Raw genomic sequence first — 14440 nt, 5'->3', positions numbered from 1 at the left:
GTCTTTGTTAAACTTCATCCTGTTTAACTCAGACCATTTCTCCAATTTGTCCAGATCATTTTGAATTATGACCCTGTCCTCCAAAGCAGTTGCAATCCCTCCCAGTTTGGTATCATCTGCAAACTTAATAAGCGTACTTTCTATGCCAATATCTAAGTCGTTGATGAAGATATTGAACAGCGCCGGTCCCAAAACAGACCCCTGCAGTACCCCACTCGTTATGCCTTTCCAGCATGATTGGGAACCATTAATAACAACTCTCTGAGTACGGTTATCCAGCCAGTTATGCACCCACCTTATAGTAGCCCCATCTAAATTGTATTTGCCTAGTTTATCGATAAGAATATCATGCGAGACTGTATCAAATGCCTTACTAAAGTCTAGGTATACCACATCCACAGCTTCACCCTTATCCACAAGGCTCGTTATCCTATCAAAGAAAGCTATCAGATTGGTTTGACGTGATTTGTTCTTCACAAATCCATGCTGGCTGTTCCCTATCACCTTACCACCTTCCAAGTGTTTGCAGATGATTTCCTTAATTACTTGCTCCAATTTCTTCCCTGGTACAGAAGTTAAACTAACTGGTCTGTAGTTTCCTGGGTTGTTTTTATTTCCCTTTTTATAGATGGGCACTATATTTGCCCTTTTCCAGTCTTCTGGAATCTCTCCCGTCTCCCATGATTTTCCAAAGATAATAGCTAGAGGCTCAGATACCTCCTCTGTTAGCTCCTTGAGTATTCTAGGATGCATTCCATCAGGCCCTGGTGACTTGCAGGCATCTAACTTTTCTAAGTGATTTTTAACTTGTTCTTTTTTTATATTATCTGCTAAACCTACCCCCTTCCCATTAGCATTCACTATGTTAGGCATTCCTTCAGACTTCTCGGTGAAGACCGAAACAAAGAAGTCATTAAGCATCTCTGCCATTTCCAAGTTTCCTGTTACTGTTTCTCCCTCTTCACTAAGCAGTGGGCCTACCCTGTCTTTGGTCTTCCTCTTGCTTCTAATGTATTGATAAAAAGTCTTCTTGTTTCCCTTTATTCCCGTAGCTAGTTTGAGCTCATTTTGTGCCTTTGCCTTTCTAATCTTGCCCCGGCATTCCTGTGTTGTTTGCCTATATTCATCCTTTGTAATCTGTCCTAGTGTCCATTTTTTATATGACTCCTTTTTATTTTTTAGATCATGCAAGATCTCGTGGTTAAACCAAGGTGGTCTTTTGCCACATTTTCTATCTTTCCTAACCAGCGGAATAGCTTGCTTTTGGGCCCTTAATAGTGTCCCTTTGAAAAACTGCCAACTCTCCTCAGTTGTTTTTCCCCTCAGTCTTGATTCCCATGGGACCTTACCTATCAGCTGTCTGAGCTTACCAAAATCTGCCTTCCTGAAATCCATTGTCTCTATTTTGCTGTTCTCCCTTCTACCCTTCCTTAGAATTGCAAACTCTATGATTTCATGATCACTTTCACCCAGGCTGCCTTCTACTTTCAAATTCTCAACGAGTTCTTCCCTATTTGTTAAAGTCTAGAACAGCTTCCCCCCTAGTAGCTTTTTCAACCTTCTGAAATAAAAAGTTGTCTCCAATGCAGTCCAAGAATTTGTTGGATAGTCTGTGCCCCGCTGTGTTATTTTCCCAACATATATCCGGATAGTTGAAGTCCCCCATCACCACCAAATCTTGGGCTTTGGATGATTTTGTTAGTTGCTTAAAAAAAGCCTCATCCACCTCTTCCACCTGGTTAGGTGGCCTGTAGTAGACTCCTAGCATGACATCTCCCTTGTTTTTTACCCCTTTTAGCCTAACCCAGAGACTCTCAACACTTCCATCTCCTATGTCCATCTCTACCTCAGTCCAAGTGTGTACATTTTTAATATATAAGGCAACACCTCCTCCCTTTTTCCCCTGTCTATCCTTCCTTTAAATCAATGAAAAGTCCCAATGATGTTCCCATAGTTGCTACTTCAAACTCAGTTCCCTTTCTCACTGATAAATATAGTGCAGAGTTTAAAAAATTGAGAGAAATGGAAAGACCTGCTGCACATATAAATTTAACAGCTGAACTAATGAGAAAAAAAATATGGACCAAGTGAGATAAGCCAATTAAAAAACTATCATTGATATAACCCAGGGGTAGGCAACCTATGGCACACGTGCCGAAGGCGGCACGTGAGCTGATTTTCAGTGGCACTCACACTGCCTGGGTCCTGGCCACCGGTCCAGCGGGCTCTGCATTTTAATTCAATTTTAAATGAAGCTGCTTAAACATTTTTAAAAACTTATTTACTGTACATACAATGATACTTTAGTTATATATTATAGACTTTTAGAAAGAGACCTTCTAAAAATGTTAAAATGTATTACTGGCACGTGAATAAATGAAGACTCAGCACACCACTTCTGAAAGGTTGCCGACCCCTGATATAACCTATAATGCTTTTCATGTGCTGCATTCTTTTATATACACAAACACAAAGTATTTTACATTTTCATCATTTTTATTACGTATATAAAAAACTAACATTCTACCAACAATTCTGTTTAGCATTAATAAAATGTAATTAGTAAGATCCCGTCTACACTAAAAATGCAATGATGATTTTATAACTGTTCATGACATTCTTTTCTAACCCATTTATAACACAAACAGGTGATCTCTGTGCATACTACACATTTTTGCACAATGCAACAAATGAGTCAACCATCTTTATGTGTCACCCACACTTCCTAACTCTGTTTGTCCCAGTTCCTTCTGGGAAAATCTCATAATGCCTCATGAGGGGATAGAGAGCATGGAATACATGTAGGGTGACCAGATGTCCTGATTTTACAGGGACAGTCCTGATATTTGAGGCTTTTTCTTGTATAGAAGCCTACCACTCCCCACCCCCATCCCGATTTTTCACACTTGCTGTCTGGTCACCCTAAGTACATGCCCACAGAATAACACCAACAGCATGTGGGGCAGTGCATTTTAGAATGTGGTGCCACAAAAAGAGCTGGAGGAAGGAAGACCTGCCAAACTTGTAACAGAGGCGTGGTTAGGGTGTCCAATCTACATTGCAAATAAACAATGTGTTGAACTGTTACAGATAGACAACCATGTTCCACCTTGGGCATTTGGTGAAGGCAAAACATTGTTATCTGTTGCCATTACTAACCAAGTATTAACCATGCTGTTTGAATACCAACTGTGTTTGGAACCAGCCTTGTCACTAACTAGTTGCAAACCTTATTAAAATTATAAATCACATTTGAACTACAGGATAATTACTAGCAGTTCCTTGAAAAATTAAAAACACAAAGGGTGAAATCCTGGCCCCACTGAAGTCAATGGTAGTTTTGCCATTGACTTCAATGGAGCCAGGATTTCATCCAAAGAAAATGAACAGAAGTAAAAATGTAATACAATTTAAAAAAAAAAAAAAAGCACAGGGGGTGAGTACTATACAAAATGAGCTATAGTGATTCAAGTCACTAATATGTTTTAATTCTGATATTCAAAAGCACTTTCAGATGCCCTGTCCACAATATGACTAGTAATTACCTGAGACACAAGGTGGGTGAGGTAATATCATTTATTAAACCAACTTCTGTTGGTGAGAGAGAGAAGCTTTCGAGCCACACAGAGCTCTTCTTTAGGTCAACTCTGTGTGGCTCTAAAGCATGTTTCTCTCACCAACAGAAGCTTGTCCAATAAAAGATATTACTTCACCCCCCTTGTCTCTCTAATATCCTGGGACTGACACGGCTACAACTACACTGCATAGTAACAATCTAACATATACTCCCATAGCTTGCATACCAAAAAGTGTAGCAAAACCTGCCTCAAAATTTAACACAAACAAAAACGTCCTCCTTGGCATGGCTGCTACAACAACTTACAAGACAAAGGTTGTCACAAAAATAAGACTTTTAGAAGATCTACACATTCCAAAGGGGGTGTGTGCACTGAGGATACATAGGAGACGTGAACTGAGGGGTGAAAACATTATCTACATATATGAACCTGTGAAAAACATTACTACAGACAAATGATAGCAAGTTAAAGCTGATCTAAACTGTATCACCTTGCTATTAGTAGAAATCAACATCATGGGAAGGCAAAATGTAGCTGTTTCAGTGACTGTCTAGTTATACATGAACATGAGCCACCTGGTATGAGTGGAGTATTTGGGCTATATCAGATTTCCAATGATCTTGGAAAAATTGTTTGCCCATTTCCATAAACCATAGCCTTTTATCACTGACGTGTAGTAGTGCAGCACTCTATATTTTCCGTAATATAGTCTCTGATTTTTTTTAATTTCTTTAGTAGAATTTATACCCACATCCAATCTTGCTTACTGCAAACCATTTTTACTCCTAACTTGATAACATGATACTCATCAACTTATGTAGCTCAATTTTGTAGTAAATATTGTCCTTTCTGCATCTTTTTACAGCTAAGAGAAGCACATGACCTACATTTACTATCTTGTTCAGGGAAATCTATATCTTACTTTGAGTAGCATGTCCACTCTGGACAAGGAAACAATACTAAATTAGTATAGCAACCACCATGTCAGAAAATGGTTTTCCTGACAGTTGTTGCTATAATAGCATGATTCAAGCCATAGTGTAATCATGCCCAACAGCTGCAGCAATTGTTCTTTTCCTTACAGTGGAAACCATTATATTTTACTGATTTTTCTAGATAAATTCAGACCAGGAAAGGAAAATCTCTCACCTGAATAGATCTGCTGACTAGTGTCTTTTCTCTTTTTGAATTCCAACAGTCAGACCAGCAATAAAAGGAAGACCTCTTGTTGCACACAGATCTGGTCGCCCCATCTCAAAAAAGATATATTGCAATTGGGAAAGGTTCAGAAAAGGGCAACAAAAATGATTAGGGGTATGGAACAGCTTCCGTATGAGGAGAGATTAATAAGATTTGGACTTTTCAGTCTGGAAAAGAGACAACTAAAGGTAGGGTTACCATACGTCCGGATTTTCCCGGACATGTCCGGCTTTTTGGGCCTCAAATCCCTGTCCGGGGGGAAATCCCAAAAAGCCAGACATGTCCGGGAAAATAGGGAGGGAGGGCCCAGCGGTGCTCGGCTGGGGCCAGCAGTGCAGGGCTGGACCGGGGCCGGCGGTGCTCGGCAGGGGCTGGGGCCGGGAGTGCGGGGCTGGGGGCAGCGTGGTGCTCGGCCAGGGGCTGGGCCGGGGGTGCGGGGCCGGAGGCGGCGCGGTGCCGGGCCGGGGGCCGGCGCAGTGCTCGGCCGGCGTGGTGCTCGGCCGGGGTGCTGGGCCGGGGGCGCGAGCACTCGGCCGGGGGCCAGGGACACGATTACCTATTCTGTTCATTCCCTCTGAAGCACTTGGCATTGGCCACTGTCGGAAGACAGGATACTGGGCTAGATGGACCATTGGTCTGACCCAGTATGGCCATTCTTATGTTCTATAGAGTAAGTGTACCCTAAGATTTATGTGGATAAGGAAATGAGATTTGAACATGAAAGGTGGGCCACTGACATGAATATTCAGGATAGTCCCAAGACCCTATAAGAGGGCAAACAACCATGTGGAGTTACTTCTTTTAGCTTCAAGTTCTTTTAACATTCAGTTTGTTAGTTCCTTTTGTTTAGCTGTTAGCTTAATGTTTAAGTATACCTTAGCTACTGTAATCTAGCCCTTATCTCCACCATCTTGGCATTGAGGAACCTGGAACATCAGACTCATTGTGGCATGCCAAAGACTATGCTGTCTCTTATCTCTAGGTCCCAAAGGAAGGCTATGGATATGCTAGTCTAAGTAGCTTCTGCAAGGAATGTTACCATGGGTACCCCTAGAACTGTATTATTTCTTTCTGATTCTGTGGTTTGGAACTTTGATAACTTTTCCTTAATTTTAATAAAAATCTCAACAGCCTAGCTCTGTCCTCAGCGTGAATGTTCTTGCCACACACTTCAATGGTCCGTACAAGGTATTGAACTCTCTACTCAGGGGTTCTCAAACTGGGGGTTGGGGCCCCTAAGGGGGTTGCAAGGTTATTACATGGGGGGGTCGTGAGCTGTCAGTCTCCACCCCAAACCCCGCTGTTTCTCCAGCATTTATAATGGCGTTATATAAATAAGTGTTTTTAATTTATAAGGAGGGTCGCACTCAGAGGCTTGATATGTGAAAGGGGTCACCAGTACAAAAGTTTGAGAACCACTGCAACATTCTCTAATCCTGTAGCCTGAGTTTGGTAGAAGAACCTAAGGATCTTCTGGTTAGATTACTGGTGAACCCTATAATAAACCAGCCGTCTAAAAATCAGCTTAACAAAAACTGCACAAAACTGGAGAGATCTGCTAAAAGCACAGGCCTGCCTGCCTGCAAGTGCCTAGCTTCTGTGCAGATACAGGGATCCCTTTCCTCCAGCTTTCTTCCCAGGCAATATGGCTTTCCCTTGCTCCACTGCCCCTGAAATCACCCAGGGAATTTTGATAGTGCAGAGGGGGACCCAGGCGAAAGTTAATGAAGTCTCAGGGACTTCTCCACTGCCAGATTCACCACTACTTGCTGGGATCGGAAGGGGCAATGTACATACATCTACAGCCTGTCTGTCCCCTCCCCACTTCCAGGACATGAGGTCCCAACTCTCTCTTCTCTGCAGGACATGTAGGTCCGGGGACAATAACTCCTCCTCCAAAGTAACTGAAAATGTGTCTTTTACCCAGAGCCATCCTGGTGCTGGTGAAATTGAGGCCAACCACTACAGTGATTTTTCACTGGCTTTTGGAACAGCAAATGTACAGGTTGGGGCTTTGTCACACTGTGAGGTTGGGGGCTGGGGTGACATCAAGCCAAGGTACAGGGCTGGTTGATTGGATGACATCACACTGAGGTGGCGGTGAGGCAGGTGACGTCGAGTGGTGGGTGACGTCATGCTGATAGAGAAGTGGGCGATGTCGCGCTGTGGTGAGGGCAGGGCTGGCTCTAGGCACCAGCAAAGCAAGCAGTTGCTTGAGGCGGCAAATTTGCAGGGGTGAAAGCAGGGCCGGCTTTAACAAGAGCGGGGCCCGATTCCTGGGGGCGGGGCTTGCTGCAAGCCCCGCCCCCAGGACCCGAGCCGCGCGGGGACGGGGGACCCGAGCAGCGGGGGGGGATGGGGGGGGACGGGGACGGGGGACCCGAGCCCCGCCGCGCCGCGGGGGGGGACGGGGACGGGGGGACCCGAGCCGCGGGGGGCGGGGGGACCCGAGCCGCGCCGCAGGGGGAGACCCGAGCCGCGCCGCGGGGGGGGACGGGACGGGGGGACCCGAGCCGCGCCGCGGGGGGGGGGGGGCGGGGGGAGCCGCACCGCGGGGGGGGGGGCAGGGGGACCCGAGCCGCGCCGCGGGGGCTGCGCCGGGGGACGGGGGGATCCGAGCCGCGCCGCAGAAGCCGCACGGGGGGGGGGGACCCGAGCCACGGGGACCGGGCCGGAGCCGCTGGGGCCTGCGGGAACGGGCCGCGCCTCCCCGGAGCCCTTCTCCCGCCCCACCCCACCCCAGCTTACCTCGTGCTGCCGGCCCGCCCCTGCTTCATCTCAGACTTCCCGCGAATCTCTGATTCGTGGGAAGCAGGGGAGGGGGCGGGGCGTGCAGGGGAGGGGAGAAGGGGGAAGAGAGCTGGGGGCGGGGCGGACAGCTGCAGCGCGGGGCCCTCTTGGCGCGGGGCCCAATTCAGCCGAATCGGCTGAATCGGCCTAAAGCCGGCCCTGGGCGCAAGAATCCAGCATGGGAGCTGAGAACCAACAGGGGTCCCTGGGATCTGTAGTTCATTAGTTAGCTCCCTGCCTATAGAGCCAGCCCCGGAGCAGGGAAAGAACTACATTTCCCAGCATTCCCTTGGCCGCAATTAACACAAAAGGGAGGGGGAAGGAGTGTGGAACATGCTGCAGCTTGCTGTGAATGGTAGGGGCAGAGCCAGCTCTAGGTTTTTTGCCGCCCCCCACCCCGGTGTTGCCCCAGCCCTGGACTCTCCCCCGCCCACACCCCCTGCTGCCCCAGCTCTGGCCCCCACCTGCACCCCCCTGCTGCCCCAGCCCTGGGCTCTCCCCCCACCCGCATCTCCTGCCGCCCCAGCCCTGGGCTCTTTCCCACCAAACCCGCACCCTCTGCTGCCCCAGCTCTGGCCTCCACCTGCACCTCCTGCTGCCCCAGCCCTGGGCTCCCCTCCTCCCTACACCTCCTGCCACCCCAGCCCTGGGCTCTCCCCCAAAGAAAGAATTGGGTGGACTAAATGGACAGTGCACCTCTCCATCTGAAGCCTAGCAAGGGAGGTACGTGGATCCCACTAGAATTTAAACAGAAAAGTAAGGGAGGGGAGGCTGTACTAGGACCTGGGCAGCTTTAGATACAGTACCAGGCACGTAGGAGGATTTACACTTCTGAGCCATGGAAGCAGAAATTGACTTTTCTTTTCCAGATTTAGCTAATATTCAGAAAAGGAATCTAGCACCTGCTTTCCAGATTTGAACACCCTCAAAATTCAGGAGTGCTCAAGCGCAATTTGGGCAGCTGTTACTTCATTTCTCCCAAATCAAATATACTGATCCACTGTAACTTGCTGTAGAAAAAGTAGAATAAATTGAGCAAGAAATGCTTCCCAGTGGTTATTAGGACTGAAATTGCTATTTTCAACAGCCATTGTTTTTGTTTGTTTGTTTAGTTTTTTAGTTTTAGTTTTATTTGTTTGAAAGGAAGACAGTGATATTGCATAGGCAAATTCCCCATAGAAACAAAGAATGGAACAAAAGAATAATAAAGGCACCTCAACTTTTCCTCATTTGTGTAGGACAGTCTTATAATATGCATCCAGATATCCTCCAATCACACAAGCTGAAAATAGATCCACTTTACTGCAGTTCTGTAACCATGTGGGAACTAATCCTGTCTGTGTTCTGTGCACAGCTAAAATTCCTGCTGAATGACCTGCCATGGGAGCGAGTTACCAGTGACCCAGGTCTGGGGCAGCAGCGGGGTACAGTTGGGGGGGGGGGAGGGGAGAGAGCGCTCAGGGTTGGTGGGTGGGGCAGCCAAAAATTTTTTTGCTTGGGGCAGCAAAAAACCTGGGTGAGGGGTTAGGGTAGTGGTGTGATGTCACGTTGGAATGCCGACGGAGGAGGGCGTGACGTCACAGCGAGACAGGGCTGGGGCCCCGGGGCGAGGGGGGGGTTCATCTGCCCCTGCCCTGGGTGGGGAAAGGACCAGCCCCGCCTTTCTCGTCCACCTGCCTGAGACGGCGGCTCCCAGGCCGAGGGCGCTTTGCGCGGCTCGTTGCTAGGAGACCAGATGCTGGGGGACGGGAGGAGCCGCTGCACTGCGACAAGGCTGGGGAAGGAGGCGGAGACTCGACCCCGTGACACAGCACGCCAAGGCCCGCCTCTCTCGGGAAAGCCGCGCTTCGCCCCCCCATTGGCTCTCTTCTGTCAGAGGCGGGGGCTGCCAGTGTCCCGGGCGTGGCTGGTGGGGTGGGTCGCTGAGTGGCCTCTGCGCGGTCAGTGGCTCCCAGCGCGGGGGGAGGGGCTGGGAGATGGTGGCGGGCATGTGGGCGGACTGTGGCAGGCGGTGTCTGGGCGAGGGCGAGGTCGGGGGAGACGCTGAGTCTGTGGCTGAGTTGCGGTAACGCTCTGTCTGGATTCTTGCCTCCCCCAGGAAGCGCCTTCTTGGTTCCCTCCATCCTACCCTAGCGCGGCGCTGGGGCTCGCCAAGCTCCTCGGTGGCTTCAAACCCAGAGGTCCGCATCCCCCTGCTGCCGCCCGGATCGGGCCCCAGGTAACCGACTCACAGCCTCTCCCTCCTTTCAGCTTCTCTTTCCTTCTGGGCAGGAGGCGCCGAGCACCCGCCTCGTTCTCCAGGGGACCTTCTGGGCACTGCTGAGCGAACCCCACCATTCGGGGTGTGGTTCATCAGTCTTGGGGTCCCTGCTTCCATGGACGGGGCCCCTGGCAGGTGGGGTGATTATGGTAAAACTAACACACTGATTTTGTACCCAGACAAATAGATGGAGGACAAATAAATACTTAGATATTTTATTATCTTTTATTCAGTACTCAGAAAGTACCTTCATCTGCCAAAACAAACAAACAAAAACCCAGCGCACCTGCCCAATTTTTTTGAATACTAACATTTCATAGACGTGCCTGGTCTGTTAAATATGTGTAATCAGAAATGTCACTCGACTTAATAAAATATTAGAAATGGCATGTCATACCCTGTTTCCCCGAAAATAAGACATCCTCCGAAAATAAGGCCTACTTACAGTTTTGCCTCTCGTTGTAATATAAGGCATCCCCCCGATAATAAGACCTCCCCGATAATAAGGCATCCACCGATAATAAGGCATTTTTCATTTCTGAAAAATAAGACATCCCCTGAAAATAAGACCTAGCGCATCTTTGGGAGCAAAAATTAATATAAGACACTGTCTTATTTTCGGGGAAACAGGGTAGATGTTATAAGGATGCTCACACTGTAATATGGTAACACCCTGTTAAATAGAGAAATCTGATGACGGATGTCTCTTTAAACAACAGATTGATTTTTAATTATTATTGATTCTGATATTTACATGGCAAGGATTTTTAAATGTGTTAATACTTCCTAATTAAACATATAGTATACAAAAAAAAAACCCTCCCTTCCCCCCCCCCCCCCCAAAAAAGGAAAGAAAAATAAAATCCTGTTCAACTCTAGTAAATTCTTTGCATGGAAATGGTTAAAGCCCAGTCCTAGAATTGTGCTTTGTCTTCTTTCCATACCAAGGATTTGTCTGCATATATTTTTTTAAATTTTAGTCTTACACAATTCTCCACATTTCCCTAACTGTAAGTAAACCTGCTATTCCTTGTACTGACACTTTTTTCCCCCATTTATATTGTGAAACAAATGAAACACTAAGTAAAAAAAAAAGGGGATTTTGTTAGTATTGTTTAATTTGGAACCCCATGTTTTTGATAAAGATAACTTTATGAAGTTGCCTTCTTCCTATGTGTATTTAATGTACTAGTCTAAGTGGTTTTAAAACTTTTTAAATTTCTGCCACACCCATAGCTGCTATGTCTCACTTACCTTATTCATGGCATTAGTTTTTTTTTTTTTTTAAGCTGAGCTTCACTTGCAGTAGTAAGAAGAAGAACAGGAGTACTTGTGGCACCTTAGAGACTAACAAATTTATTAGAGCATAAGCTTTCGTGGACTACAGCCCACTTCTTCGGATGCATATAGAATGGAACATATAATGAGGAGATATATATACACACATACAGAGAGAGCATAAACAGGTGGGAGTTGTCTTACCAACTCTGAGAGGCCAATTAATTAAGAGAAAAAAAAAAAAAAAACTTTTGAAGTGATAATCAAGCTAGCCGAGTACAGACAGTGTGATAAGAAGTGTGAGAGTACTTACAAGGGGAGATAGTCAACGTTTGTAATGGCTCAGCCATTCCCAGTCCTTATTCAAACCGGAGTTGATTGTGTCTAGTTTGCATATCAATTCTAGCTCTGTAGTCTCTCTTTGGAGTCTGTTTTTGAAGTTTTTCTGTTGTAATATAGCCACCCGCAGGTCTGTCACTGAATGACCAGACAGGTTAAAGTGTTCTCCCACTGGTTTTTGAGTATTTTGATTCCTGATGTCAGATTTGTGTCCATTAATTCTTTTGCGTAGAGACTGTCCGGTTTGGCCAATGTACATGGCAGAGGTGCATTGCTGGCACATGATGGCATAGATCACATTGGTAGATGTGCAGGTGAACGAGCCCCTGATGGTATGGCTGATGTGATTAGGTCCTATGATGATGTCACTTGAATAGATACTTGAATAAATACTGTCACTTGCAGTAGTGTAGACTGTGCAGAACACAAAGATGCAGTGTCATCTCTAGAGAGTGGTGTTACTTATTATAGGCTTTGTCCATGTTGCATCTCTTAAAGTGCGTACCATTGCTGCAAAAGGAAGTAGTCTTGAACATGCTAGCTATGGCTTTTACAAGATTTATTATACAACAGTAGAACAGTGTTAGAGAACCCACTATGGCAAGCACAATGTGTGCTAATTCCAAAATAGGAAGTAAATTCTGAGATTTAATATCCTACTACATGCATTCAATATCCAAGCTCATTCATTTGCTTGTATGATGATCCATGTATGGCACAGCTCTATGTATATGATCAGAATGAGCATTTAATTCAAATAGCGGTAGTTGTTTGTATTTTGATCATTGCACATGCAGATTTAAGTAGCTATATTTATTTGACCGTATGGTATGCTTTTGGGAGTAGATACTTCCCATAGGGCAGCAGATGTCAGTGTCGTATATGAAAGAAAGAAATTAGAGCTGAGGGGTTGATCTAATCCATCCAGGATTGGGAACTGTTCTAATTCTGACACTGACTCGTTGTTATTGGTTATGCTGTTTAACCTGTATTTAGTTTGTGGCTAAGACTGAAATCCCATTCCTAGTCATTTTATGACCAAAACAGGTCCTCATCTCGGGTATTTGCATGGATAGCCAAATCTAGGCTCCAGTTAACACTAAAATAGAAAAGTGCATACTTGATAAATAAAACCTTCATGCCTTTCAAGAAATGTCACTGCCTCTTGGAGTACCTGTCATAATTGCACTGTTGAGTTGCTTCACAGTTATTATTAGTAAAATGTTAAGACTACTATAACCCACTGTGGTTTTGTTTCCTTTAAATTTTAGAACTCTTGCAAATGAGAATAACTACTGTTCCTCTGTCTCTGCACCTGGATATACAGTATATTTATACAATAGGAATAACCTTTATAGGATATCAATAGTGATTGTATTTTTATTAAGCCTAACCATAAGCGATACTTACATTTTGATTTTGTAGAGAATAAAACTTGTTCCTGCACTTTTACCCTGCTGGCATTCAGACATTTTTTTTTAACTGCCGGTTAAGGGTATACTGGATAGCACAGGAGACAGGCTCAATATTGAATAACCTTTCACCTATGTCATTGGTTCAGATTTGGCCTTGGTCATCTCTTTTTGGAAATTTCTTATGCAATATTCAATGGCCCATGTGAAACTATTGGTTTCTGTCCATTCACTAATGGAGAGAGGTCTGAATAACAAAAAAAAAAAAAATCATCACAGTTGACACTTTTGATAATATTTCGGAGAATGAAGGCCAGATATTGAATGGACATGGAAATTGAACTACTTTTACTCCTAAATGTCACAATTCTGGAACAGCGCTGAAACACACTGACAGTCCTGCGTAGGAAAGTTTTGACAGCCATTGCTGATAGGGAACATCTGCTCTTTAGCAAAATATTTTCCATTGCTGTTAATTTGGGACTTCTTGCCAGTGCTACATTTCAAAGAAAAAACTATATGACTTTCTGTTTTTTCCTCAAACAAAGCTACCTTGAAACCAAAAATAACTTTCCCTCTAAATTTTCTTTTGATGAATATTCTGAAACTAAGATAATTATTCGTTTATTTCTTTTTCCAAATATTTTTCTATAAATTCAGATGCTTTTCCCCACAACATAAACACTTCCTTCGTTACATGTTGGGAGGTTTTTGTTTTGTTTTTTACCAGTTCAAATTTCTGGCAAAATGATACGCCTTATTGCTTATATACTCTGAAATGAAATCAATGGGCTCCCTACTACTGCAGCACAAACTTTTAAGAAATCCTCTTCTAGCTATTAGAAAAATGAGTGTGGGGTAAAGGAAGCAACTCTTAGAGGACTTTCCCTATATTAAGTAAGTCCATTGAGACTACATCCAACTGCAGCCTTCTGAGGATTCTCCATAGTCATAGCTCTTGCTATCTTCTCTCCTCCCATTGCCATATTATTTATACCCCAAGATTAAGATTTTCAGATCTGACTAATGATTTTGAGTGCCTCAATTTTTAGGTGCCCAATTTGAGGCACCTTGAAAGGACCTAATTTTCAGAGTGGGTGACCAACACTTCCTGTAAATTGGACCCTCCTAAGGTATCGCAGTTGGGCACCCGAAATTATTAGTCGCATTTGAAAATCTTAGTTCTAAACTCTTTCTACCACCATGCTCCTTTTGAATATACTTACAACTTGGGGTACCACTTGCAGGAGGCGGTGGTATAGAAGAATCAAAAGTTACCAAAATTGGCAACCATAATAATTAAGGCCAACATTTTTCAAAATTGTTCACTAATTGAATTGTATGCCTCAGTTCCTCGATGCTCAACTTGAAACCCATAGGACCTGATTTTCAGAATTGCTGAGAGCTGCAGCTCCCATTGACTTTAGAGCTGTGGGTGCTTCAGAACATCTGAAAAGTCAGGTTGTAGATATATTAAATTGGACATGCAGAATTAATGGAGATTCTGAAAAAACTGGGCCTATCCTGTAAGCATATAAGCATATGATTGGACCGTAAAGCACTTATTTACTAAGTTTTTAACT

The 14440-nt window shown here is 45.0% G+C and overlaps 1 protein-coding gene across 4 annotated transcripts in view; it reads left to right on the top strand.

The window, feature by feature from the left end:
- Nucleotides 1-9448: 9448 nt before the first annotated feature.
- Nucleotides 9449-14440, top strand: part of SANBR (SANT and BTB domain regulator of CSR) — a 43437-nt gene continuing 38445 nt past the window's right edge. For 2 of the 4 annotated variants that reach the window (XR_008444543.1, XM_054024232.1), the window contains exon 1: nt 9580-9786. The gene's annotated coding sequence lies outside the window, so the exon portion shown is untranslated. Of the gene's footprint in view, nt 9509-9579; nt 9787-14440 lie in introns of those variants that run through there. The other 2 variants (XM_054024231.1, XM_054024230.1) reach the window with 2 other exon arrangements.

The sequence above is a fragment of the Malaclemys terrapin genome, chromosome 3 (assembly GCF_027887155.1).
Source record: "Malaclemys terrapin pileata isolate rMalTer1 chromosome 3, rMalTer1.hap1, whole genome shotgun sequence".
NCBI lineage: Eukaryota > Metazoa > Chordata > Testudines > Emydidae > Malaclemys > Malaclemys terrapin.
This window is presented reverse-complemented; position numbering and strand designations above follow the sequence as displayed.